At 35.2% G+C, this 6,024-nt stretch overlaps 1 long non-coding RNA gene across 1 annotated transcript; it reads left to right on the forward strand.

The window, feature by feature from the left end:
• The first annotated feature begins 318 nt into the window (after positions 1-318).
• On the forward strand, positions 319-3,415 carry LOC107601662 (uncharacterized). Its single transcript, XR_001610962.1, has 4 exons — positions 319-475; positions 592-714; positions 2,814-2,917; positions 3,207-3,415. It is a non-coding gene; the product is annotated as an uncharacterized lncRNA (long non-coding RNA).
• Positions 3,416-6,024: the final 2,609 nt, after the last annotated feature.

Raw genomic sequence — 6,024 nt, forward strand, 5'->3', positions numbered from 1 at the left:
AAAGGTGAAGATCCAAAAACATAAACTTAATTCTACACATGAAACACAACATCAGCATGGACTATGGGCTTGACTAGAAAATAAACAATGACATGGAACATCTAAATATACTTCAATACATGACAAAGTAACAAACATGAGGGCTTATAAACAAGACTCTATGGTAATCACATGATTTAAACAACCAATGACAAAATGGAACTGCTAAACAATATGAACATGAACCAATGAGTGAGCAAAATTAATAATGAGACAGCAAGACAATGAACCAATGAAAACATGACATGAGCAACAAGCAGGAATAGGAGGTCACATGACTTGAAACAGGAACTACATAACTGAAACCAAGGTAGAAGACCTGCCATAAAAAACATGACTAGACCTGAACTTAAATCATGAAATGTGAAAAGACAAGCTGTTCAAACTAACCCCCGTTCAAAATAATGTGAAACATGACTTTACCCAAGTTTATACTGTAAGTGGTTTAAAAAAATTTGAAAGCCTATTTGTGAATGTCTATGGACCTATATGAATTCAGTTTTTCATTTTTTTTATTTGTTAAACTTGTGATTCATTTGTTGTTTTCTCCAGGTGAATGACAGACTAGACCGGTCTTGCTGTGGTTTCAGACCAGACCCATCAGAACTCTGTGTAGAAAACCTGCTGCATGTCAAATGTGGAAACCCAAAGGACTTAAATCTGGTGCACATCCTGGTAAAGGAAATATTGGTGATATTTGTCAGATCTTCTGATAATAACATATCAATACAGAACATCCTCATTCTAGTCCAACCCTTATAGACCATCTCACAGTACCTCCCAGTTGTAGAGAAAAGGGTCCCATATTTTATATAACTGAAATGGTTAAAAAAAAAAACATCAATGGCACAAGATCCAGCGTAATTCTTAGTATTTTTACATGGTTGCTTGAATATCCATTACAGCAATATACAGTGGAATACAGTGAATAACAAAATTTTGAGCAGATGAAACCTGCTCCCAGAATGATAAATATGATATGGGAGAAACCCTTTTTTATTTAAAATGTTTAAATCTGACCTTGCAGTGCTCTTAGCTCTATTATGTAGATGTTTTTATTTATTTAGGTATTAGCGTCATTTAAATTATAACATATATATTTTTTAATTAATTTATCAATATTTTTTTATTCTTGAGCTTTCGCAAGTATCCTTAAAATGACCAGTACACCATTTGACTTTGAAGAGAGTAAACATGCATAAATAATGACACTATGGCATCAGTGAAACATGAAGCAATTGCCTTTTTCATCAAGTTGTACTGACTGCCCTCGTGACAAGGTCACATAGCTGGAAAGTATTCATTTTCTACCAGGAGAGTGTAGAGAATTTTTTCCCCCTTAATATGGCTTTCCAGTATCAAAAGCAATAACTTTCCAACAGCTCTCGAGATCTACGTGAAGTTTGAGCTCACTGTCAAACTGTGAGTTAGAAACCCAGCTAAATAAAGTGAGGCAGCTAAAACAAGTCAAGCCAATCAGTTTCCATGGGAGCCTTTAGATTGGTTCTGTAGTCATTATCTGATAGTGTTAAGAGAGCTGGTGAAATAGAGCTCCAGTGTAGCTGTGGTTTAGGTTTTTGGACCCAGTCTGCAAAAGTCATTTGTTTTAATATTGCTTGCTCACAAAATCATTCCACAATTTTAGAAATATCTCCCTGTTGCTTAGAAAAACTTACAGAGCCCACTGCAGTCAGTATAATCCATACAAGCGGTCTCTTTTGTTAACCCTAACCCTGATATTAAACATGCATGCACACTGAGAATTTTTTGTTTTATATATATTTATATTGCATTCCAATCTGATTTTTCGATGGCAAGCGAGATGTTTCAGTTTTACTATAGTCATGACTTCTGATTTTAGTACACATTTACTATACTTTTGGCACAATTATGTGAAATATAATTCAACAAAATCTGAAAAGTGGTCTACCATTCGGTATCAGGTCATTTTGTATCTAATGAAATGCAATTCTAAAATTGTTGAAGTGTGACTTAAAGGGTTAGTTCACCCAGAAATGAAACTTCTGTCATATCCTCATTTTGTTCCAAATCCATAAGGCTTTTGTTCATCTTCAAAACACAAATATATATTTTTAATGAATCATGAGAGATTATTGTCCCTCTATTGAACATCCACGGAACCAGAACTTTGACGCTTCAAAAAGTTCATAAAGACATTGTAAATTTATATGATGGACAGATTTAATTTAGGATTTTAATCACATACATATTGATTAACACTCATCGCATATAGTAAGCAGAAGCTCAAATGTGCTTGCTTGACCCAAAGAACCAATGAGGTTTGTTCTCATGTGTCAGGCAAGTAGCTGAGCTTCCGTTTACCACATACTGCATGATGAGCACTATGTATGTGCATTGATCAATGCGTATATGGAAATAAATTAAATCAGATTGTCTCTTTAGAAGGGTTATATGGATTCATATGGATTACTTTTACATGGATTCACGTGGATTACTTTTACAATGTTCTTTAGGGACTTTTTGAGCCATCAAAGTTTTGGTTGTGTGGACTTATAATAGAGGGACAGAAATGCCTCAGGCTTCATTTAAAAAAATATCTTCATTAATTAGTTTCAAAAACAAAACAAAAGTCCTATGGGTTAGGCTACAGTAACTTTTGACAGAATTTGTATTTTTGGGTGAACTAACCCTTTAAATGTCTAAAAGTTTCCAAATGCTTTAGGGCCACTGTACATAATATAAATAAGCATGAATCTACTCAAAATAATCTGTATATTAACCTCAATTTATAGGTTCGGAAGACAGAACCTTCCAGACTGGTTTTTATTGACAATGCAGGAAGACCTCATCAACCACAAGACAACCTCAACTTCAGACTGCTTGAAGGTATTGATGAGTAAGTATTAATATTTGTGAAGATTTATCTAGACTATTTATACTATCTTATACTGGCCTATTGGTTAAAAATGTGGACTGTTAACTATTGTAAGTTTGAACTGGGACTTCTTAACACTTTGCCTTTGAATAACATACTTGCTGACCCAAGTCCATTTGGATACAAGTGCCAACTGAATTAGAAGCAGACAAGTTATGATTACAAATACAAATGTCAGAATAAGGATTCTGTTTTCAAGGAAATAAGACTTATCAACAGTTAGTGTAACAGTGTATTCGTTGATTGGTAGGTTTCCAGAACGGGCCGTTTCAGTGCTGCAATCAGGATGTCTGGAGAGGATGCTCCTTCGCTCCCTGTCTGTGGATCGGGAATTCTGGGTGAGCAGAGGAGAGGCGTCCGAACTCAAATCCATCATCCGGCACGTTGAGCAAAGAGCCAAGGCCTTCCTCCAGTATATACAAGAGAAGAAACTACGACTTAACAGAGATCTTTAACTCTCACATGAAAAGATTCTCTTATATTGTAAAAAAAATTAAATTACTGAATTCTCAGAAGACACAAAATGTTTATGGAAATGTTTTGCTTTGCATTGAATCATCCTGATTCATTTTTGTCATTTTGTTCATTAAGTCTGTTTTGTTGTGATGTTTAGAAAGTCATGCGAACTATGCAAGACAGCTAAAATGAGAAGAGGTAGTGTATTTTGCATGTATTTTTGAGTCGATTTCCCTAATCAGGGTTGACAATCCTTGAACTGTGATTAAGTGATGCTCATAGAGTCTGAGAGAAGACACTCCAGATGGTCATTTGCAAAGCAGGACTCATGCAGAGGCCCATCACTGTGAAGAGACTTACACTATGTCCTAACCAGACGCGATACAATAAAATTTCAACAACAAGCAATTTGTCTTTCTATGCTAAATGCTAATGTGCTGTCGACGGCACACAGTTACAGCCAATTAGAAGATATTTAATATTTAATGTACAGTTATGAGGAGTGGAATTTTGGTCTAATGATATTTCATATAGTGGGTGGCTGTCGCACAATTAGACACCAAACCATCAACAAAATCTGTCGCTTATTTGTTTTGTGGTCACAGCTGCATTGGACAAAACCAGAATTTACATGGAAGAAATTAAGCTTTGTATGTCAAGTCTTCCTCTGGTGCATTCAGGAAGGGTAACTGCAGCTGTAAGTTAGATATGAAGCTAAGCTAATGAAGCTTCCAAACTATTTTTCTTGTGCAGTGTCCTTGAAACGCCAAAAACAAGCTAAATCTTTAATGAAGGCTACTATACTAGAATAGATGCTGAGGACTATGGAACTGTGGTGCGGAGTGAAACTCCTTAACTCCTGCTGGGCTCCTACAGGGCTTCAGTTATGCACGAAATTGTCAGAATCTGTGGTGTCATATGTAGAGTTGTCATACATGATTCTACACTGTAAAAAGTAATTAGTTAAACTTACTTGGAAAACCTGTGGAAACTGATTGCCTCAAATTTCTCAAGCAAATTAGTTTAGCATTTTTGAGTTAATAAAACTTACTGTAACTTTGTATAGGTAACTTGTGTATATGTATAGGTTTCCAGAAAACTTGAGTGTTGCTAACTCAATTTGACAAGTTCGGCCAACTTAGAGATGTAAGTTAAGCTTAGTGCACAGAACTCAAACAAAACAGTTCAATTAACAAGTCTGCTTTGTTCACATTACTAGACAAATGTGTGGAAACAGATTGCCTTAAATTTCTCAAGTAAGCTGTACTCAAAACTTAAAGTTGTTCATATAAAGACAGAAAACAGATGCCCTATTGTTGTGTTAGCACAACAATAGGGCATTTATTTGTTTAAAACAATGTTACTTCAAGTCATTATTTTTTAGGCATGCTATCAAATCAACAATTTAACACTGTAAGAAAAATTGCACATACTGCACTCAGGAAATAAATAGAAAAAAAACAAACATCAACATCCCTTTTATGACACCTTGTAAATCTAGATTTACCATTTTCTAAATCAATAATGATCAATCATGAACAATTACACTGAAAAATGTTCCATCACGCCACAATGACATCTTTCTACATCAGAAGATTTTTCAGAGATTGCATTCAAGGTTCAGCCATTGACTGAAATCAAAGGTGTCCTTCAGTACTGGAGGATACTATAATTTCATAGCATAAATCCAAGTCCAAAGAGCAGGCATATCTTTGGGAGGATTTTCCAAATCATCCAATACAATTGTACCTTCCAAAATTATTGAAGTAGACATGGCATTAAATGCAGTGAGTTAGGTATGGCTCTAGAGTCCTCAGCTCAGGGCTAGTACGCTAACTGACGGTTACGGTAATGCTCGTCAGTAAAAACTAATAAAATCTGTCTTTTCTTTTCCTCAAAAACGATAGCACACACTGTGACAATATAGTTTATAAGTAGATCACCAAAAACGTACTTAATCTTGTGGCCACATTTCAAACACGATCTGACTCTGAAGTTCAGTTCGTTGTCTTCTTCTGGTTTTTGTTTAAACCAACCTTCCGCCACCTATTGGTGCACTTCCGCCACCTACTGGTCTAGAGTTATTAGGGCACATAGTGGGATTTAATCCAACGAACTAGATGCTCTTAAGTACTGTTTACTAAAGTTGTTTAGTTTAACTATTGCATCCACCTGAAAGTTCACATAACACAGTGTAATTAAGTAAATTCAACAAATTTTTAAAAATCAGCTATGTTTACTCGCTTTTCTTAAGTAGATTCAGTGATTACTTTTTACAGTGTAGGCTGTCGACTTTGTCTTATAGGACACATACACTGCAGTTAAACGGTTGTCCTAAACTTGTTTTGACTCCAAGCTCCCCTGTCAGCAACAATATTAGTGATTTCCTGGATAAGAATAAAGATTTAAAAAATGATATATATGTTTTAATACCTGATTTCAATACCCGATCTTCTACCTGGTTTACAATCTCATTTCGACTTGATATTTTTTTCCTCTTAATTTCAGAGCTTGGCATAACTGGAGCATATTAATTTAAAATGCCCACGCAATTATTAATTTTATTCATTTACATGACTTTTCCAGTTCTCTGAAAAAAAATCAGGCTACCT

The sequence above is a fragment of the Sinocyclocheilus grahami genome, unplaced genomic scaffold (assembly GCF_001515645.1).
Source record: "Sinocyclocheilus grahami isolate Dianchi unplaced genomic scaffold, SAMN03320097.WGS_v1.1 scaffold310.1, whole genome shotgun sequence".
Lineage (NCBI taxonomy): Eukaryota > Metazoa > Chordata > Actinopteri > Cypriniformes > Cyprinidae > Sinocyclocheilus > Sinocyclocheilus grahami.